This window comes from Hyaena hyaena, unplaced genomic scaffold (genome assembly GCF_003009895.1).
Source record: "Hyaena hyaena isolate Hyena2069 unplaced genomic scaffold, ASM300989v1 scaffold_125, whole genome shotgun sequence".
Lineage (NCBI taxonomy): Eukaryota > Metazoa > Chordata > Mammalia > Carnivora > Hyaenidae > Hyaena > Hyaena hyaena.
This window is the reverse complement of record NW_024080757.1, coordinates 1,436,783-1,460,325: the sequence shown is the minus strand read 5'-3', so window position 1 is coordinate 1,460,325 and position 23,543 is coordinate 1,436,783. Positions and strand designations below refer to the sequence as shown.

General features: G+C 40.5%; 1 long non-coding RNA gene across 1 annotated transcript in view; it reads left to right on the top strand.

The window, feature by feature from the left end:
- The window catches only part of LOC120235247, a 77,316-nt gene extending 53,983 nt beyond the window's left edge, over positions 1-23,333 (top strand). The window contains exon 3 of the long non-coding RNA XR_005529349.1: positions 23,272-23,333. This is a non-coding gene — a long non-coding RNA (uncharacterized LOC120235247). The remainder of the gene's footprint in view (positions 1-23,271) is intronic.
- The last annotated feature ends 210 nt before the right edge of the window (positions 23,334-23,543 follow it).

Here is a 23,543-nt window from a genome sequence, read left to right as displayed (position 1 = left end):
TTTAAAATGTTATTTTAAAAAAAGGAAGAGTGGAGTATTATGCAGGCATAGAAAGAAGGAAATCCTGCCATTCGTGACCACATTACTGAACCTGGGAGCTTATGCTAAATAAAGAAGACAGAGAAAGGTAAATACTGCATGGTATCAGTTTTACATAGAATCTAAAAAATTAAGAGGGCAACCTCATAGAAACAGCGTAGAAAAGTGATTGCCAAAGGCTAGGAAGTGGGGAAGAGGGAGACATTGGTAAAAGGGTACAAATTTTCCATATTAGGATGAACGAAGTCTAATGAATATAATATATAACATGGTGACCATAATCGATCAGATTGTATTGTGTAACTGAAATCTTCTAAGAGAATCGAATTTAAATGTCAGCGACAAAAGGGCAAATATATGAGGTGATGAATATGTTAATGAACTCAATGGAAAGGGGAATCAAATCATACACTCTGTGCACTTTAAATACCTTATAATTTTTTTTGTTTTTTACTTCTTTTCATTTTACATTGTACAGTGTTGTCCATTATGTCTCAATAAAACAAACAAACAAACGAAAAAACATCTTACTCTCCTTACTATTCACTGTCGACGACACTTGATAGGTTCAGGTTGGTGTCTGTGTAGGAGAAAACTTGTTCTTGGCAGCATCTTCTGAGACGCAGAATTGAGAAGCTACTGGGGGGTTTAAGTACTATTTACGCCAAAGGGTTAATATGTAAGTAGTAAATGGTGGCTGGAAAGTCCCTCAGCAGGTTGCCTCAGTTTTAACAGGACCCTGTTTTCTTGTCTTTCGAATATTTTTGTAGGCACCATCTCTTTCAGGACCAATCACCAGGGCAGACTTCCTAACAATGGTTACTGGTATAACCGGGTGTCTGGTCCCTAGCCATGCCACAGTTCCCTGTCATTTGCAACAGCTGGTGTGGAAGAAACCCCCCCCCCCCCCCCCCCCCCCCCCCCCCCCCCCCCCCCCCCCCCCCCCCCCCCCCCCCCCCCCCCCCCCCCCCCCCCCCCCCCCCCCCCCNAACCCCCCCCCCCCCCCCCGCCACGTTGTGTTCCCAAGGAGATTCAAAAAGGGTTGAGGTAATGGTAAGATGGCGGGGGGCAATGCGGGAGGGTGTTGTTTACCAGGCTGGACTCCTCCTGTCAGAACTAGGTAGCCAGTGTGTGAAATGTTTCAAGCTGTTCAAGCCGCAGGGGAGCTGGTGTGCATGGGTGTGTATGCCCCCCGCCCCCCAACACGTGTATCACAAATAAAGCTATTGACCTAGAACCGAAGTTAGGATCTGACTTTCCACTATACAAAGATCTAAAATGTAGACTTATTATTACTGTAATTTTTTTCAGTGTAAAATCTGAATGAGAGAAGTTAAAATACCATACCAAAAAACCTTGAGAAGTCAGTAGAGAATTTTAACCTTTCCCTTCCTTTTCTTTAAAAAAAAAAAGAATATAAAAGATGAAATAAATAAAAAACACATTCATAAACATATACATATGCATATACATGGAGTGCCTGAGTGGTTCAGTTGGTTGAGTGTCTGAGTTCGGCTTGGGTCGTGGTCTTGCAGCTCATGGGTTCGAGCCCCATGTGGGGTTGTGTGCTGACAGCTCAGAGCCTGGAGCCTGCTTCAGATTCTGTGTCTCCCTCTCTCTCTGCCCCTCCCCTGCTTGTACCTAAAGTATAGCTGAGGGATCTTTTAATAAGGATGCTGTTAATAACATTTGTCTGGATATACTGAGATAGTGTTCATGATGATAGTCCCTGAAAGAATGGTGGAAGTTTTAGATTTGGCCAAAATATTTCGGCTGGGGGGGAGCGGGGGCGGCCTCAGGTGCCTGGCTGGCTTAGTCAGTAGAGCATATGACTCTTGATCTCATGGTTGAAAATTCAAGCCCCATGTTGGGTGTAGAGTTTACTTTATAAAATAAAATCCTTTTAAAAAGTCTCAAAATTTTGGGCCTCAAAAGACTTTGTAGCAGTACAAATAAACACAGAGAAACTTGCTCTTCTGTTGCCATTACCATGTCCAGGATACAGTTTTGAACCCCTGGGAGTATCTTGTATGCAGAAGTGTCCGCTAAAATGGCTGCTATAAAGTTTGCATTTATTGTGTTACACATATTTTATCCTCAAGATAGTTTTTAGGAGGCTCCTGGGTGGCTTAGTTGGTTAAGCATCCAAGCCTTGATTTCAGCTCAGGTCATGATCTCACGGTCATGGGATCGAGCCCCACACTGGGCTCTGTACTGAGTGCAGACTCTGCTTAAGATTCTCTCTTTCTGCACTTCCTCCTTGTTCCCATTCTCTCTCTCTCTCTCTCTAAATAATTAATTAATTAAAAAAAATAAAATATTTTTTATTTGAGAGCATAATGGAATTTTCAGCTGATTTTCAAGTCAACAGATTTTTTAAATGTGATGCATGCACTGAAGTATATTTTGACCATTCTGGAGCTGGAAAATATGACTGGGGTGAGCTAAGCTCTCTCATTCCTTTTGCTGGGTTGCAAAGTCTGAACCACATCAGACAGTGACCATTCAGTTAGACCACAGTCTCCCTTAATGATTCATCCACCCCAGCACTCAACAATCCAGACTGCTGGAATTTTTTACTATGTATACCTTGACACTTGAACTCACCCATTTTTTTCCCCCAGTATTACACAAGCTTGTAAACCTCCTTAGTCTAATAATAGTTCCTAATAGACCAGAACGTTGCTATTGCATGTTCTAGGACCTAATTTTTGGTAAGGTTGAACAACCCTAAGCATTTAACATTTCTCTTAAGGATTTTCATCCTTCTGTATATTTTAGGGTATGCATTACTAATCTGAACTGAGTTTATTATAAAGCTCCACAGTTTATAACTTACTTTCCTACTCAGGCTCTCCTTTATCTGCTCCTTCCATGACCACTGTGATAAACAGGGAGATGAGGTAGTCATTGCACCGAGACCAGGAAGGAGGAGATCTGGGAGGAGGCCCACGGAATGCTTCCAGGAAATGAAGGCTCAGGCAGAACAGGAGATGGATACTAGAGCCTGGCATAATGTAACGTTAGTGGATTTCAGTGCTCAGCTGTAGGACATCGATACATCCGCCTAGAACAGTTTCCCTGTTCTGGTTCACTAATTTCTGTATCCAAATCAAAGCCCCTCAGTTTTGCAGACCATTATTGCCTGGTTAGATGGACACAGAATCGCACTGTGACCAACTTGGTACATAAATGTGCTACCACCCACGGGGCACATAGACCTTTATAAATGTAAGGGGCTGGTTTCAGGGCTCTTTTGTCTTCCCCTCTTTCTCTCTAGTCCTCTTTACTTTTATTTCCTGTCCACTCCATCTCCCACTGGGTACGCAGTGGAAAGAGAGGAGCTCAAACACATCCTCATATTAAGAGCAAGGGGATAACATTGGCTCACCAAATGTTGCAGTTACCTCCATTCAAGAAGCTCTTTGAGAAGCCACTTCTTCATTTTTTATTTTTTGAGCGCTGCCAAATTTGATCTAAAAGCTGGAGATTTTGTGTGGCATTAAAAAAAAATCAGAATTGCTTATTAAGTTCCTGACTGAGGGATGAGTCGATAAACTCAGACCCTGAATGTTTAAACTTGCAGAATGTCCTTAGTGGTGATGAGATCGTCAGGGTCGAGAAGTCCAAGCACAGGTCGGTCTTCTCTTCACAGGGACCTGGCCGGCAGGTGCCGTCCCCTCCCAGCTGCTATCTGTCCCTGCTTGTCTCCAGCTTGTAGAGCAAGAAAGCTTAAAAGGCTATTAGGGTTTTGTGGGTCAGATACCCAATGGCAAAAATTCCCCCCGCTCCCCGATCCCACAAAGAAAACAGCCTCTTTTTGAAATTGGAAACTTTAAAGAAAGATTTATGAACCTTCAGAGTTATAAAACCATCTGGTGCTTTACAGACTGGTTGCTTTGACGGTTCAAAGTTTGGACCGCCACCCCCCACTCTCGACTCGTCCTTCTAGAATAGTTCAATTCCATCTCTGCATTGATGCTTAAGAGACGAGTCTTTGAAACGTGTTGAATGACTTGTGAAAATCAGTAGGATTTGGAAGAATATACCTGTTACTTTTGAAGGGCGTTTTTACTGTTTGCTACGTGCTGCATTAAGGAGCCCAGTTGGTGAACTCTGAGTTTCCACTCTGCTTAGCTTTCTTGCAGGAGCACTGTGTAATTTTGGTTTTGTTTTGACAGTTGGTGACCTTTGACCCGTCTGAGTAAAATGGTTAGGCTGAGGAGAACTGAAAAGAGCTTTCAGATGGGATGTTTCCAACCTCTTTCAAGCGAGAGCAACGTCCCCCCTCAGCACAGCCAAGCCTTACATAGACATGGTGTTCAGCCTCTATACGGTGTTCCCGTGGAACAAATCAGATCAAAGACTTGCTTAATATGTTTGAAAAATGCACATCCGCATTGCAGAGCAAAAACATGTTATGGAAATCAATAATATCATATTCAGGCAGCCCTAACTTCAAAGTGACTCCTAATGTGTGTTCTCAATTTCAAAAGAAAATGGAGAAAATGAGAACAGGGTGCATACGCTTTCTCCGCTTAATTCTATTTGTAACTGAGCTGAGATCTCAAATGTCTCTTTACTGCTTTTTGATGGGTCCCCAAGGACCCTGGGCGTAGGGCAATCTGCTTATTAATTGCCTGCACCTGTGATAATCTTGCACACTTAGGTTCCAAGAGTGACAGACTTTGTTCCGCCCCATGCTTTTGGAATGCAAATAATTTACACGTTGTTGGAGGAGTAACATTTTAGGGAGGAACATAAAATGAGAAACAGAGATAATGTGGACTCGCCCTTTAGATTCTTTGATTCCCAGCAAATTGGTTTGTGCCGGTTGTTTATTTTTCCATGCCTGTTACGATAATGTTGAGGACCCATTGTAGAGCTGTGTGTCACTCTCCTACGTAAAATATAGTTACATATTTAATCTTTATATTCTATACACTTGGGGGGATAGGACTGATATTTTTTTACATGTTGAACTTGCTTTAGGTTTAGAATGTGCAGGCTTAAGTGTGCGGTTATGTGTGTAAACTGTTCTGTGGATTCTTTCGATACTTCTTTGACACCTGTGTCCTGTATCTGTCATCTGATTTGGTAGAAAGTAAGTATTAACCATAGTGTGATGGAAGGATTGTGTAAAATCAACTCTCCCGCCATCTTCTTTTCCCCTCTGTGTCCTTTCCTAAAATGCTGATGGGGAACTATAATGTTGGGGAGGATCTTGCCGAGGATGTGCAGCTCACAACCGGAAACCCAGGGACTGAATCGTGAGACTGATCTCTTCCATAACTTTGCCCACACCCACCCACCCAAAGGTTAGACAAGCCAACTGTGTTCCATCCATAGCAATGGCTCTTATTCCGCTCTTCGGTCTCTGAGAAGGCCACTTGTTAGTGACCTCTTCCAGCGCAGTGTTAACACGTCAGAGTTCATGTGGCAGACCGAGACGAACACTGTTTGAACTGCGGGCTCTGAGTAATACTACACAGCCGTTTGTTTAGAGAACGGTGGCGATTCCAAACTGACCAGATGTCGGTGAACTCAGACTTGACTGCATCGGCTCTGGACCTGACTCCTTTGTGACCGAATCTCAGTTACTAGTACTGCGTTTCATTTCCATCTAAACTCAAAAAAAAAAAAAATTCCATCCAAGACTTTGATTGGTTTCCTTTAAATTTACTTTTAGATAATTCCTCAGATGCAGCTTATAGACTGCCTCCCAGCTCCTTGCAGGATGAAATCGCATCCTTCTTACACTGCTGTCACTGGTGTAAAAGGCAGACAGACTCGGTCACTTTCTTTCCATTTTGCAATTGGTAGGCATGAAAAGGGCTTTTTTTAAAAACGTTTTATTAATTTCTGAGAGAGAGAGAGGCAGCGTGAGCAGGGTGGTGGGGGGGGGGGTTCAGAGAGGGAGACACAGAATCCGAAACAGGCTCCAGGCTCTGAGCTGTCAGCACAGAGACCGATGCGGGGCTCGAACCCACAAACTACAAAGTCATGACCTGAGCCAAAGTCAGATGCTTAACCGACTGAGCCCCCCAGGCGCCCCCGAGAAGGGCTCTTTAGACCTTGTTGAGTGAACACAGACAGAAGCCCCAGACTTGCCCTTTCACTGGCTCCTGCTTTATTCTGCCCCCGATCTGTGCCCCGTGTTCTGCCTTTTCTTACAGAGAGCAGGTATTTTCCCTTGACTCTCACGTCAAGCACTATGAAAATATTTTAGAGTTTTGACAGATATTATCAACTTTGTTTTTTCTAACTAGCAGCACTGAATAAACTCTGTCCTGGGGATTCCTGACCTTAAGTCTTCCAATTGGGTTTGATCAATGGTTGCCGTCACTTTCCAGAAAGACACATTTTAAAACATCAGAGGATGTGACTGTCAACGGTAGTTGACCCCTCAGTATCCATCCATTGTCATTACTCAGAGATTTTTTCTAAATACTTTGAAATATTTTCCAAATACTTTCAAGAGTATGCACAGTTTTAAACACTGTTTTATATAATTGTACACAATTATGTGTATACGTATATAAACTCCTGTATAGACATATATGTGTGCATATATACAAAACCTTTGCAATACTTTAATGTTTGTTACTCTTTCCTTCTTTCTTTCCTTTTCCTCCTCCTTAAATCTCTTCCTTTAAAACCCTAGCATAGGTAACATACAGTGTTATATTAGTTTCAGGAGTACAATAGAGTGATTCATCACTTCCATATATCACCCGGTGCCCCTCAAAACAAGTGCATTTCTTAATCCCCATCACCTGTTTCACACTCCCCCCCCCCCCCACTTCCCTTCTGGTAACCATTAAGTTTGCTCTCTGTAGTTAAGCATTTGTTTCTTGGTTTGTCTCTCTCTTTTTTACCCCTTTTGGTCATTTGTTTCTAATGTGCCACATATGAGTAAAATCATTTGGTATGTGTCTTTCTCTAACTGACTGACTTCCCCCAGTATGATATTCTCCAGTCCTATCCATGTTGTTGCAAATGGCAAGATTTCATTCTTGTCAACAACTGGTACGTACTTTTTCTCAAGGAAGGGCAAAACAACGTATGGCCCATCTTTCACGTTAGTATATTTGGTCTTTCGTCTCAACCTTATGAATCAGATTCTGATTCTCACTAAATGTAGTGCGATCCAGACAAAGGTCTGTTACTATTTGCTGCTCTATTAAATGCTTCGTCATGAGGTCTTCATGTGTTTTCTGACCACTAAATTTCACCAAAGCAAACCCACAATTTACTTCACAACCATCACAAGAGTTTGCTGGCCTTGACCCCTGATCATTTGTTTGAGATTTTTATACTAACCACACATTTCTCGGTAAGTGAGCACACAGATCCATGCATTTCTGCAATATTATGGTAAAAGTCTTGGTCAAGCTGTTTTCAAAGGGGGTGGGGAAGCTGTATTTTTAGTATTCAAGTGACCTCTGGGTCCTGGGTAAAATGCAGATTGCAGAAAAGAAGACATGACCAATCCTGGAACTTTGGCCTTTGGCCCAGAAATATATCTTGATGGGTCTCTGGCCGAATTTCCACAGCAGTTCTTAGCACAATAAAACTGACAGCCATGAGCTTTCCTCAAATGTTTACACTGTAGTTTCTTAACAGCATGTGAACACAATTGAAGCATTTAGAAATAATCTTTGGATTCTCGAAATTCACAAACATTGGTCTGACCTTGAAGAAAGGGGTAGGCAGGGAATTTGGAATTCCTAGCCTGGAATAACTGAATTAAGGGAGAATAATGTATGTGAAAATGCTCTGTAACTTGTAACCGTCATGCTCAGGTCAATCATGGGGTTTTATAGTTTGATAATCTTCTTTTGTTTCCCCGATAGACGGTTCAAGTTAGGTCAGGGTTATTTGGCTTAAGTACGTACAATAATGAAACATACACCAAATGGGCTTCAGGGTAACTGATTCTGTTCTTGCTCCTGTATACTGGGTATCTGCCCATTGGTTTCATCTGTGCACTTCTTTTACCCCTACTTTTGGGAAAGTTTTTTTTTTTTCTTCCAGAAATCTTTTCCTCACCTGAGTCCATGCTTTTTGAGCGGGGCTGGGCTGGCCCTAATATTCCCACTCCAGAGAGGCCAGCTGTCTTAATTTGTCCAGTCATAATTCGCTACGGTTAGTCCGTGGGTGGGCATGTAATGCTTGTTTCACGACTGTCACCTATGGGAATTTTGCTAGAATCCTTGGGAAGAGTAGTCTTACAGCTTCTAATAGGGTGTGTGTTCTGGCCTTTGGGGACAACCTGCCTGAGCATGAAGTCCACATGGAGAAAAACAGAGGCATGGAGAAAAGGGGCAATTCCTGGTAACAGAGATCAAGACGCTGCATCTCCCCAGGCTCAGAGTCTGTTCCAGTCTTCTTAAGCTTGTCTTCCTTTCTTTCGTTCTTTCATTTCTTCTTGAGACAGAGACAGCGTGAGCAGGGGAGGTGCAGAGAAAGAAGGAGAGAGAGAATCCCAAGCAGTCTTCACATTGTCAGTGTAGAGCCCAAGGTGGGGCTCGAACTCAGACCATGAGATCATGACCTGAGCCGAAATGAAGAGTTGGACTCTTGACCAGCTGAGCTGCCCAGGCGCCTACTCTCAGTAATTAGAGTAGAACTTTATCTGAGTGTCAGTTTTGAAAATGGATAAAAAAGTAGTTTTCTTGTGTATGTAGTGGAGTTATAGGGCATTTTCGTAATTACGTGTGCTTGATAAAACAAAAAAAAAAACAGACAAAAACATATATTTTTACAACATTTCCTTTAAAGGCAAGCCTGCTGTTTGATCTGGTTTCTTGACAAAAGAAACAGCAATTTGCTTTGATGCTGGAGCAAAAGATGAGCATGTGAGGCTTATTGAAGACACTCACGTATGTACTGACCCACATGTATCGTTCTTTGTGGGCGATCTAAAGAATGTTCAAGACTAACTTTCTCTGAGATGTTTTTCCCCACTGATTTAATTGCTGAGTAAGCTGTGGCTGGCCCGTTATCGCACAGGAGATTACTCAAGGAGAAAATAATAATTTTGCATAGTGGCATATAGGTCTCACAAATTGAGAAATTGCCTGTTCAACTCCTGATCTTTCATTAGAACTGCATCCTTATAAATATGAAGCATGAATGTTTACATGTCAACATGCAGTATAGGAAGGCCACACGCCTCCCTGCGGGTAATGATGGTCAGTCTCTGGTTAAAGAACTAGGACAGGGTCCTGCTGTCATGGGATTGTGCCCTGTGCCCTGCCCCCCACGGAGGTCAACATGTGGCCTGTGGCTGAAGTGCATTCTCTGTGTGCATGAAGCTTGAACCTTGTGCATGGGTCTAACTACAGTTCTCCAGCCCTCCAGAACTTTGCCTTGGCCACTGTGGGAGGCAAACTGCGTTGTCTCAACATTTTACTCAATCCAAAGGGTTACACCTTGAGGTTTTAACCCATAGCAACATAGACTTGTGGAAAAGAATTGGAAACCCAAGGCCTTGCTTGTCGTCAGGAATTTAAATTGGAAATCTTACCACATTAGACATATTTCCATATGATATTTTTTTATAATTTTAAAGTTGATTTATTTATTTTGAGAGGAAGCAAGGATGAGCAGAGGAGGAGCACAGAGAGAAGGAGAGAAAGAATCCTAAGCAGGCTCCACGCAGTTAGCGCAGTGCCCAGTGCAGGGCTTGAACTCATGAAAACTTGAGATGATGACCTGAGCTGAACCTGGGAGTCAGATGCATAAATGACTGAGCCACCCAGGTGCCCCACATGATAAGTTTTTTATTGGCTGTCCAAGGAATACCTGCCACCACGTAAAGGTAGACAGTTCAGAGTGTGGACGCCTTGCTGTAGGCTGTACCCCAGGTGACAGAGCAGAGTCACACCTGACACACTTGCTTCCATTTGCATTAATGGGCTGCAATCTGTGTGCACGGAAGGGTTCAAACATACGGGATCTGACCCGGAAGAAAAAGACCCCACCTCGCATCGGTTGTGAGAAGAATTGGACAAAATTTGACTTCACTCTAAAAATTAACATTTTCATTCTTTGGAGTTTCTGTTGTCGACCAGGCACCGTGGAGGAGAAGTGCTTCACGGTGTCACAGTTTGGTTTCGATTCATCCACAATATGCGTCAGGGATTAAAATCCTTATTTTACAGCTAGAGGATCTCTTTCTCTCTTGCTTTCCTTATCCCTCTTATATATAATTTGTTACAAATTTTAACCATTCTTTATTCTTAAACCTCTTTTGGATTTGTCCATTTCTTCCCTGACCTTCCATCCCACACTGTTCCATGTCTCTCCTGGATAAACCATAGTCCCCTAATTAACATCCCTGTATCCACTTCTGCCGCCTCCACTATAGGTGCACCTCCGAAGCTAAACTTTGCTTAAAAAGCACAAAGTTAATTGTGTCTCCACTCCTTCACCCCTTGGATGGCTTCCCTTGTCCTTAGAATAAAATCCACGTAGGGCACCTGGGTGGCCCAGTCAGTTAAGCATCTGACTTCAGCGCAGGTCATGATCTCACAGTTTGTGAGTTTGAACCCCATGTCGGACTCTGTGCTGACAGCTCCGAGCCTGGAGCCTGCTTTGGATTCTGTGTCTTCCTCTCTCTGCCCCTGCCCTGCTCTCACTGTGTGTGTCTCTATCTCAAAAATAAATAGAACATTTAAAAAATTTAGAATAAAACCCTATGTTCCTATATCATGGCCCACGGGTCTCCTAGGTCTGGGTCTTCCCCGGCTTCACTCTAGCCTCACCTCTGCCTTCTCTGTCCAGTGCAGCCACGCCAGACTTCATCAGGCCCTTGAAGTATCAAAAGGTTCTAACTTCTTTCTTTGCAATAACTGTGTATTTTATTTTTTATCATTTTAAAGAAATATTTGTTTTTGAGAGAGAGAGAGACAGAGTGCAAGTGGGGGAGGGACAGAGAAAGAGGGAGACACAGAATCTGAAGCAGACTCCAGGCTCTGAGCTGTCAGCACAGAGCCCGACACGGGGTTCAAACTCACGAACTGTGAAGTCATGACCTGAGCCGAAGTCGGACGCCCAACTAACTCAGCCACCCAGGTGCCCCTGGAATATGTATTTTAGAATAATGCCTTGAAAAGTATAGATGATTATCGTATTTAGAAAACTGTTTTAGTGTTCTATCTGCATGTTTTGAAAAAGTTACATAATCTGTAACACTCCTGTGAAAATGATCATAAACTGCTTGTAATTTTTATCTTAATGTCATGTTAAGATTTCAAGTAGTTCTTTATCATCTCTTAATCTTTCCAAAGTCCAGTTTTCCCTGAATGATTGCTTTTAAATCACACTATTGCTTGGGTATTTACTTTTGCGTATGCAGTAACAGGAAGAGACAGACCATTTGCTGCTGTGTAACTGTGTTTGTTCATGTTGATAAAAGAAAGAGGAGAAATGAATCTCTTGGCAAGCTGGTGGCTTGTGGAAGGTGAAGTTGGTTTATGTTTGTCAGTAGTTAGTTAATCTGTGAAGTTTAATCCCCAGTCTGAGTGGTGTTGAGAAATAGAAGTGCAAATGCTGACCCTGGCTTTGATTAGCTTCTCTCTACTGATCTGTATAAAGACTTGGTTAGTGGTTAGCAATTTATGAAGGTTACAGGTTGCCCAAAACCAACGGCAAAGGAAGACATAGGAACTTCCCTTCCTTCCTCCCTCAGACCTTATTTTTTCAGACACCTCTGAAAATATGAGAATAACTGAAGACCTAGAAACACACCTATTGATGGTTAGTGGTAGGGAGTGGCATTTAAGTTTGTTTTAAATTTTAAGGAGTAAATGATACTTGGTATGTGCCACCTGGCAGCTACCAGCTTCTGCCTGGTGCTGGTTCCGGTCGGAAGGAGACTGGGGGGCAGAGGAACTCTCTGGAATCCAATGAATCTGGCTTTCTTATTGGTCAAAGTTTGAAAAACAGTGGCTATGGAGAACTTCACTTTCCAATACAACTTGAGTATGTTTGGAATGTCGTTTTTTTGTTTGTTTGTTTGTTTTTCCTGTTACCTGCATCAATTTTGTAACTTTCCACAGACATTTCCATGATTCCCAAATTAGTTTTCCAAAGTAATTTATGGCTGTGATGTAGCATTTGTGGTGTCTACCGCCTAATAGTAACAGGGACCGTCTTTAAAGGTTCATTTGTTGTTTGAGAGTTAGGCACTGTCAACCCTATGATGGCACTCTTCTTGGTTCACTTGTGAAATGGGCTAGTAGGTTGTATAGCTTAGAGGTGTCTCCCATTTCTCTTCGACTCCCATGAAATAATTCCTTAAGTAGTGACTTCAGAAGGAGGTGTTTGGAAATACAGCCGTGTTTCAAATGACTTATGAATATAGAAGAAAATATTCTGTTGTAGGTCAGTTGAAAGGTAAAGTTGGTTTCGAGTACTAGCACTGAAATATTGACCTTTTGAGATACTCTAGGAGATTTTCTAAGACAAAATAGCGTTGCGATATTTGTTTATTTTGCTAATTTATGTATTTTGCAATTTTAGAACTAAAAGGAATTTTCTTGAGGGGAAAAATACTGGAAGTGACATTTTCACTAAGCTATCAAGAATTTCTGTTTGTTTTCAAAGAAATAAAAATGGTGTATGTGATGCTCTTTACATAGACTCTTGGTATTTTTCACAAGTCAGTTCTCAAAAAAATGAAACCATTTTTTGGTGAAGCAAGGTGAAAATTCTGAGTTGTGAATCCCAGTTGCCTAAAAGAAATCCCGACTGTGTATTGCTTCCTGCAGATTCTTGACAATCTCTATTTGTTTGGCGGAAAAAGTAATTTTTCTCATACCAGTAATCAAAAAAGTGCTACCTGTTATTGACAGCTTTGTTTTTGAAATAGGTCTGGCACGTGTGGGAATCTGACAACGAGGAGGCAGAAGCACAAGATGGGTGTGTAAGCTGACAGGGACAAAGATCATTGGTGCAATCAAGTTACTCATTTCTCAACCTTTGGTGACAGCCACTGTAGACAACTTCTCTCAGTATGGCCTCCCATGGACACAAAGGGGGAGCTTGCAAGCTGCTACGTCAGGGGCAGCTCCTTACTGCTTACTCCCCACATTAGAAACAGAAGGTCTGGGGAGCCTGGGTGGTTCAGTTGACTGAGCGTTCAACTTTGGCTCAGGTCATGATCTCGCAGCTCGCGAGTTCGATCCCTGTGTTGGACTCTGTGCTGACAGCTCAGAGCCTGGAGCCTGCTTTGGATTCTGTGTCTCGCTCTCTCTCTGCCCCTCCCCTGCTTGTGCTCTGTCTCTTTCTCTCTCTCTCAAAAATAAACTTTAAAAAAAAAAAAAAAAAAAAAAGGACGGAAATGCTTGCTTGTCTGGAGTGGCAAGAAAAGTCACCACTCGATTCCTGATCATTCTTTAGCTCCTGCTTAGATAACATGCTTTCCGCCTTGGCTCTCTAAGTGTCTCAGGGGTTGCACATTTATTTTGAACCCAAGGCAGATGCTTTATCTGGAAGTCATCCATTACTGCCTAAATGCATTTGGGAGACAGATCGGAGTGGGCCCTTTATGAAATCACAGCCAGCACTTTCACTAAATACTGATTGTCAGCTTACATTTAATTCCAAGTGGGACAGTGCCTTGAACTTTCCTGAACAGTTCCATCCCATCTTAATTAGTAAACAGTAAAATGAATTTGGGATAGCTGAGGTCAGCTTTGGATGGCAGCGAGAAAAATAGCAGACTGTGGCCAGGTTCATCTTACAGTGAAGACATTTTAGGCATCATTCATGCTGTAATACATTCTTAATTTATCATGTTTAAACATATATTCTTGATACAACATTGTATCAATAATTATGTACTTTTGATACAGTATTCCTTCTTGATACAACATTGCCGTATTATTCCATGGGATACAAATAAGTAGAAAGCATGTGTTCTACCCTAACAGGCTCTGTAGTCTTGAGAAAACCGGGTATATGACAAGAAAAAGCTTTACAGGGTATGTTCTTACTGGTCACAGATGGTTTTAGGTTTGGAAGAGGCTGCTTTAGGACCCTTTCAAACCAAGGTCTTGTGCGGCTCTGTCCTGCAACAGTGATAAACATGAACGTCCACGTAAGTGACACTTCCACCCCACTTAATTAACTCTCCAACTGTTGCCATGCCCTCTGTGCTCTACCACCTGTGTGCCAGTGCCTCTGTTTACTGAAGTCACTCAATGGGGCCCTCTGCAGGCCGTCACCACTCCCTGCAGGCGAGCTAATGCTTACCAAGGGACACTGGTGTTTGTCCTCACATGGGTTACTGACCATGGTACTTGCTATGTAATTACAATTATATAATGAAATGCTATGTAAATCAAAGACATGTGAGTGTGATAAGAGAGCTGTTTCAATAAAAATAAAAAATGGAATACTTTGGTAAGACCTTTGAGTCTAAAAACATTACTATGGAATTAGGAATAATCTATCCACTGTAAACAATTAAATCTTAGGACTCCATACTCGGCTTTCTTTTCTGGTGTCTTTGTGTGATTTTACATTAAAGAAATCTAGAAATCGGAGATAAAGTGTAAGAGGTCTGGCTTCTGGGAGAAGAAAGGTTATGTTGGTAGCTCCACTCAAGGTAGAGGCCATGGCCATGTGTGAAGGAAAGCGTTTATTTCTTCTTTATTTCTCCTTTGGTGCTTAGGATTGTTATAGGACTTTTCCATTCACAAAGAAACTATTGGTGCTAATCAGCTCGGGTAAGAGGGATTCTGTCCCTGACCGTCACTTCTTCCAAGATGATCCTAATGTACATTTACACACTTAAGGTTCTGATAACTTTTCCAGAAAAGAAACTCAAGTTAGTTGGACTCAGTGTTCCACAAACTTTCAGGAATCGATAACTCTTTTCTCATGTTCACTTTTGGGAAATTAGAATTCCAACGTAAGATGTCAGTCTTCCACTCTCCTGTCCTAGTTGTGAGATAACAGCGATGTTACAAATCTTGCTGTGCCCTATGGAGAAGAGAAAAAATGGATCAGACTTAGTCTTAATTCTTGTGTTTATTATCTAATGTGGAAAAAAACACAGAATCAATTATAATATACTGAGGTTGGTACAAATGTGATAAATAGATAAAAAATATTAATTTGATATGTAAGTAACTTGGGGTACAAGGAGGTTGAAACATCTTCCCTGGAGTTGGCCAGTGCAGAATGGACAAGAAGCCTGATACGTCTGACTCTGTATCTAATTGAATACCTCTTACTTCATATAACACTTCATCCTCAGCCTGACGAACATAAAGTAAACTTTCATAGTTTTCAGCTAAATTAGTTATTTTTAACTGCATATTGAATTGTAAAAATAATTTTAACACTCAGATTCCCAAATTTGCTTTCTAGAATATGGAATAATAACATGTATGATGTATCTGCCCCCCCTTTCTTATGCTTCATTTTAAGTAGTTTATATTTAGCATTATTCTTCTTTAAACCAGTCAAACTCGCTGCCTACCCCATCAGCTGTATTGGGATAGGAGTTCTTCACCCCTAACTGGAGAGATAGCCAGTTTGTTGGAATCTCACTAAAATACATAGAATGCTATGGATGGCTAAGACTCCTCTTCCATGTTATAATATCCGCAAGTGACACAGTTGGTTTTTATCGAAAAAAGAAAAACCTATTTCTGGAAAACACTTGAATAGTTTCAATTTATTTGATTAAAAGACTGAAGAAGAGAGTATATTCTTTTTTTTTTTTTTAATGTTTTATTTATTTCTAGGAGAGAGACAGCATGAGTAGGGGAGGGTCAGAGAGAGAGGGAGTCACAGACTCTGAAACAGGCTCCAGGCTCTGAGCTGGCAGTCAGCACAGAGCCCGACGCGGGGCTCGAACCCACGAACCGTGAGATCATGACCTAAGCGAAAGTCGGAAGCTTAACCAACTGAGCCACCCAGGCGCCCCGAGAGTATATTCTTTTTTAAACCCCTGTCTCTATACATTTAGAGAATATACTTTATTGAAACAGTACCCTTAGACAGGAAACATAATGGTTAGTTGTTGAAATGGTTAACCTTGGACAGTGAATTTATATCATGCCACCATATCAGTTTTCTCCTTTTCTTTACCATGGTAAAGTTCCTAACTAAGGGGCCTCTGGGGGGCTCAGTCAGTTAAACGTCCGACTTCAGCTCAGGTCATGATCTCTCAGCTCATGAGCACAAGCCTACATCAGGCTCTGTGCTGACAGCTTGGAGCCTGGAGCCTGCTTCAGATTCTGTGTCTCCCTCTCTCTCTCTGCTCCTCCCCGGCTTGCTCGCTCTCGTTCTCTCTCTCTCTCTCTCTCTCTCTCTCTCAAAAACATTAAAAAAATTTTTACTTAAAAAAAATCATTACTAGACACAAAAGAAGAATGATTTAAGAAAATAAAGAAAAAATCTAAAACATTATTGGCAGCAGATACTAAGGCCACTAGTTTTTTTTCTTAATATAATTTATTCTCAAATTGGCTAAACTACAGTGTGTACAGCATGCTCTTGGTTTTTGGAGTAGATTCCCGTGGTTCATCACTTCGTACAACACCCAGTGCTCATCCCTACAAGTGCCCCCCTCAATGCCCATCACCCACTTTCTCCTCTCGCCTACCCGCCATCAACCCTCATATTGGTCCCTGTATTTAAGAGTCTCGTATTGTTTGCTAAGGCCACTATTTCTTTGTAAAAATTAATACAGATGTTTAAAAGGTAAAGAGATAATAACATACATTTAAAATCCATGTTTTCATTTTCCAGAGCTGAAGGGTACAAACTCCCCTTACAGTTTTAAAATGACACACTTGAATGTTTTGTTTCCTAACTTTCCCTTTTGGCCTTTTCTCTCCTCGTCTGACAATAATTCTTTATTTTGCAGATCTCTTTGGTTCTAAAATAGAATCCCAGGGCCTTAAGCACACCGCCTTACTTCCTGGAAGTGAAAGCTGACAAATGCCTGAATAACCGAGCCGTTTTAGACTTAGTAGAACAGTATGTCAAAACACGGATGTGAGTGTGTCCACTTGTCCTGACAGCCTGTGAAAGTTGAGTGCTCCTAACAGACCATTCTGCCTGGAGCATTGCGTCTGTGGTTGGGGTGTGTGAAATCTCGTAGGGTCAGATTGTGAAGGACTTTGGTGACATGGTAATGAATTCAGATTGTATCCTTAAGGAAGGATGAACTTTGAGGGAGATGTGGAATGAGAGAAATTTCTAGAAAGAATATGAAAGCAAAAATTATTTTTCCTAATATTTTTGGTAGGTAAGCATGATCTAACATATTAGCTGTAGACTGAAATTTTTGGTTGTAAACCTATTATCTCAAGCTCTCATTGCATTAGATGAAATTACTGTGTCAGCCAAGAATAAGGAAAAAGAGAACAAAACTGTGTATAGGTATTTTTGTAATTGTTCATTTTAACGTGAAGCAGTTATGTGATGTGGTGCATTTGTAGAATAATTTCACTGAAACAGACCTCTATGACCTTAAATAAGCCTCCTCCTTACAAAGATTTCCATTGCTTTCTCTGCATCAGAGCCCATGAGAGGATTGAGGAGATTGAACAAAGGATTGAGGAAATTTAAGTTTCTTTATTTATTTTGAGAGAGTGTATATGTGAGCAGGGCAGAAGAGGGGGGAGAGAGAGAGAGAGAGAGGGAGAGGGAAAGGGAGAGAGGATCCCAAGCAGGTCCTGTGCTAATAGCACAGAGCCCGATGCAGGGCTTGATCTCACAAACTGTGAGGTCATGACCTGAGCTGGAGTCAAGAGTTGGACGCTTAATCAGCAGAGCCACCCAGGCATCTCAGAAGTGGAAGGTTTGACCTAAACTCTCAAGTAAGTTTAAACCATAAAACAATGTGGAAAAGACAAACCCAGGGAGAGAACAGGAGGCTGCTTGCAGAGAAGCGTGGAGGGTCATGGAGGCCGGACTGAGGAAGTCACGAAAGGGAGACGTGATGTGGAGAAGCTCAAAAGATATTTTGGTAGAATTGGCACATTTGGGTGATTGTGAGGGAGACGCAAGGGAAGAAAAGGAGTCCAGTTTGTGACTTGGGCAACCCTGGCTTGGGCAGGGTATACTTGAGGTTTTTGCAATGTATTTGGGTATTTATTAGCATTTATTGCATTGGTTAGCCTCATATCATTAGGTCAAACTTTTAATATATGTAGTATGCTATAAAAGATGTAGTTACCCAGGAGTTGTATTCAGATCCATGTAATAAGTTGACATAGTACATCTTCACCAAAGAAAATAATCATGAATCTGATTCTTTCTTACAAACGTGTATACCTACTCCTCACTGTAAGAAATGGTTGTCTGAAGGACATTGAAGACATATACATGTATAGATAGTTGGTTGTGAATGATATAAAAAGTGAAGTCAGTAAATATTCATTATATTTTCTACCAGAAATCTGACATTTGCTGTAAATTGGACAATGTTATTATACATTATTATTGAAATGAAATGAAACATGTAAAATGAATGAGTTATATTTTGTAAGGTACAGCCACTTTGTGGGCAATGTATTTGTGACAGTGTTTTGTTATGTGTTTCCTGATGTGAGGGAAATATAAATGGTGATGTAGTGTTCTAAGGTGATTTAGATTTTGGAAGGATAAGTGAAATGGAATTTTTGATTGAGATGAATACATTAAATTGTTTGGTTTTGCATTTGATTTTGCTTTATGTATAGACTGCATAATAGGGTTTCAAATACATAAAAGGGAAATTATTCCATAAGCTAGAGTTAGAAATTCATTTTAAATATTTAATGACTTAATTAAGTTTTATTAGTGTGATGCTCTTTGCTTTGCCGATTAAAAATTGACAATGGCCTCATCTGGAATCCCCCCCCTTTTTGGGTAGTGTCTTCACAGGATTTGTTCTGTATCTTTATAAACAGTGATAAATACTCATTTCTCAAAATAAATGTTCTTTCTAAACTTCTGAAATTACCAAGAGAAAAATAGTAAACAATTGTGAAGCATTAAAATCAACAGACTTTGCTCACTGAATTGCTCTTTGATTCAAAAACTGATATTACATACTGTGTCCCTAGAGAACATTTGATTTGCTTCAGTCCATTTTTCTCTCTGTATTATTTGTTGTTGCCAGAGTGCAGAGACTGTTTTGTGCCCCAGCACACAGGCCAGGTGCAAATAGCACTTGCTGTTAGACTAGACTTCGGGCCACTGGATGGGGCATGGGGCATGTGATGGTCACGCAAACAGTGAAGAGTGAAGCACCTGAAGTACCCCACTATCAACAGTGGGGTCAGTGGCTTCACTGTGAGGTGTTTGTAGAGCGTGAAGGTACCCCAGATTTATGCCTCAGGAATATACTAGTACTCCAAGTATAGTGGTCTTGGAAATGCTGTAGAAAAGTAGAGAGACACGTCGGCCATGTGCATTTCTGTGACTCACAGACTCAGAGTTCACCTATATTATTTGACATGAGAACCTCTGTGCATATAACTCTGGATAACTTGATGGCTTGAGAAATTTCATTGACAAAATGGGGGCAGAGGAAGAGAGTATAGTTGGAATATTTATCCAAAAGGCAGAGCAGTTGGCGCAGGGTAGCAAAGAATATGATTCTCCAGACTTTACTGATAAACCTCATGGCCTTTGCCCATGTGGTGATGAAAAGTAAACATTATCTTCAAATGTGCTTCTGAAGGAAGAATAAAATATTTATTGTCTCTGGATTATAGATGTAGATAACTGTTAGTTATCCTCTTTCTTTTTAGAAAAACAAATGTAATTAACCAAAATTCACCTTTACTTTTGTCAAACTTTTCAAGATTCAGGAACACAGGCTATTGATAGGTAGGAAGGTATGCTGAAAACTATCTTGTATCCTGTTGAAAGTTGGAATGGTATTACTAAAGATTAGAACTGAGCATCCCATTATGGTAGTCATTAGCCAGACATGGTTATTAACACTCAAGTTTAATTAAAAATAAATAACAGTTCTGTTTCTTCAATGGCCACAAGAGTGTTATGTCTGCCATATTGGACAGTGTGGAAATGTTTGCATCATTATAGAACACTTTATTGTGTGCACCACTGGGTTAGAAAGTATGTGGTTATGGCACCTAAGAAACAGTATTTTTTATATAGGTCCTGTTAGTGTAATAAGCCATGCCATTTCAGTTATAAAGGATATTCTTTTTGGCTTTTTAAGATTTTATTTTAATTGCAGTTAGCTAACATACAGTATTCTATCAGTTTCAGGTATATGGCATAGCGAGTCAACACTTCCATACATCACACTTGTGCTCATGACAACAAGTGCCCTCCTTAATACCCGTCGTCTCTTCCACCCATGTCCCCACCTACCTCTGGGAACCACCAGTGTGATCTCTATTATTTAGAGTCTGTTTGTTGATTTGTTTCTCCTTTTTTTTTTCTCTTTGCTCATTTGTTTTGTTTCTTCAATGCCCCATGTGAGTGAAATCATGTGGTATTTGTCTGTCTTCAACTGACTTCATGTAGCATAATACTTCCTAGCTCCATCCATTTCACTGTAAATAACAAGACTTCATTCTTTTTTATGGCCGAATGATAGTCTATCATATATGTATACCATATCTTCTTTATCCATTCATCAATCAATGGACACGGGCTGCTTCTGTATCTTGGGTCTTGTGAATGATGCTGCTACAAACATAGGGGTGCATCTATCACTTTGAATTAGTGTTTTTGTATCCTTAGGGCAAATACCCGCTAGAGTGATTGCTGGATCATAGGGTAATTCTATTTTTATCTTTCTGAGGAACTTCCATACTCCTTTCCTACTGTGGCTATGCCAGTTTGCATTCCTACCAATGGTGCAAGAGGGTTCCTCTTCCTCCTCATGCTCGCCGAAAACTGTTGTTTCTTCACGTGTTGATTTTAGCCATTCTGACAAGTATGAGGTGATCTGTTATTGCAGTTTTGAATTGCGTTTCCCTGATCATGAGTGATGTTGAGTATCTTTTCGTGTGTCTGTTGGCCATCTCTATGTCTTTGGAGAAATATCTGTTCATTTCTTCTGCCCATTTTTAAATTGAATTATTTGGTTTTTTAAGTGTGAGATTTATAAGTTCTCTATATACTTTGGATACTAACCCTTTATCAGAGATGCTATTTGTAAATATCTTCTCCCATTCTGTAGGTTGCTTTTTGGTTGTGTTGATTGTTTCCTTCACTGTGCCGAAGCCTTTTATTTTGATGTAGTCCCAAAGGTTTGTTTTTGCTTTCCTTCCCTTTCCCTTGGAGACCTATCTCAAAAAAAGGTTTTACAGCCATGTCAAAGAGGTTATTGCCTGTGTTCTCTTCTAGGACTTTTATGGTTTCAGGTCTCACATTTAGGTCTTTCATCCATTTTGTATACGGTATACGTAAGTGATGAGTATTTCTTGCTCATTTATGTGTTACTGTGGGTGTTCCCAGCTGTCGGGCAGCTTTTCTCATAGTGATGAAGATCTAGGCTCTTCTTTCTTGGGATTCTGCCATGTTCCAAATCCTTGAAGTCCTGGCCCCTACTGCTGAAAAGGTTAAGCTGCACTGGCCTCTTCACTGCCTCGACCTGCAAGTGATAAAATCAATTTTCCCTGATAATCCACTAGTGAGAACTGGTCACGTGGCCCAGCTAGATGGCAGGCTTTCCAATAGCAACTCTGTCTTCTGGAAGGAAAAGCCTTTGAGAAACTGCACCAGTTTCTATCCCTGCAAAACAAATATGAATTTTATATGGAAAAGTAACTAATGGGTAAGGGGATAGTTTTTCTCATTGTTAAACGAATTGCATTCCTTTCTCTTCAGCATACATATGTTACTGTTTTCTACTCTTTTTAAGGAGTTGGTTTTCATATTATAATTGATTTTAATTTCACATTATAATTTGGTAATCTCTGAGAACCAATTAATATCTTTATTTTCATGTTCTTCTACATTTAAACACTTTCTACCATACAGATTAAGAACAGTCAATAAGACCAACCTCGTTTTTACTTACTTCATATAAAATATTATAGATCCATGGGAAATTTATATAAAAATGGTTATATTTTTTATGTAGGCTTTTTATTTTATAGGTGAAATAGTGATACTCTGTTCTTAAAAGTTTTCTCTTGTGGGTCTGAGTGTGATTTAATTTAGAAGATTAGAATTATGTATATCACATGTAGTGACGTGCACTTGGAAAGGAGTCTACTTATTATAGACAAAGAGTTGCTGGTAGAACTCTCATAGCATTATCTCTTGTCAATCGTCTTCCAACTTAGAAGATAAATCCATACTCAAAATCTGAATGTTTGGGGTTTTTTTGTTTTTAGTTTGTGGGGTTTGTTTAGATTTTATTTTTAAGTAATCTCTACACCCAACATGGGACTCAAACTCACAACCCCAAGATCAAGAGGCACATGCTCGGACTGAGCCTGCCAAGCACTCCCAAATCTCCATGTTTATTACATGTTAACATCATAAGTGGATATCCAGTGCACATTCAAGCATACTTCTGTTTATTGACCTTGTTACAAATTCAAAAAAAAAAAAAAAAAAAAGATAGTTCAAGGTTACCCTATGTCTAAATTCATTTTGACCGTTTTCTTCTCCTTAGTTATCTCTTTCTGTAATCTCTACTTTTACCTCTCTATCCATCTAGCTATCTGTTCTCTTTCTCTCTTTCTCTCTCTCTTTCTTTCTTCCCTTCCTTCTTAACTTCTTTCTTTCATCTGTCTATCAATGCATCAGTCCATCCGATCAATCATATCTTCTGGCAATACTTTGCACGGTACTGTGGGATTGTTAAAATGACCTTGCAAACTGAAAATGCACAAAGCAATTTTAATAATCAACAGGAAAAATTTTTTTATTAGTGACCTTTACAACTTTTTGCTTAAACATTAAAAACTCTCTTACTTTCAGTCATAAATGTATAGGGAAATGAAAAAAGAAGTAGGAAAACCCTATTCAGTACTTTATAATTTGAAACAGAAATGTTGAGAATTAAAGTGCTTTGGCCCTTTATAAAAACTTGCCAAGAGTGGTTTGAACCATGCTTGCCGCCCTCTCATCGAGTAACTTACAGAATGAAAATCTTCTCAGCCATGGCAAATTGCCATACTTCTAACTTTGGATCACCTCATGACCTGTCCCCCTTTGTGTTTTCAGGTGTTACAAAGTATCAGAGTGTCCTTTTAATGTGAAATTTATCTTTTACAGATGTCACCTCCTTGAGGACAACTCAATCCTTTTCATCATGACTAGGCTCCTCATGTTTGTCGGTAAGTTCTCTTGCACTATGTTTATTGGTTATACATCCAGAGTCTCTCAAATGGTAGTGGGGTCAACGTTGCCATGGTCAACCATGCATGGAAGATTCCAATTTAACTTCCAGTAATAGCGCTTTTCGTTTCTCTGCTCTACTTTCATCTTTGTTGGGTCTTTCCCTCTTGATTATCCATTTTGTAAAATGTTTTGTGGAGTTTTCCCTG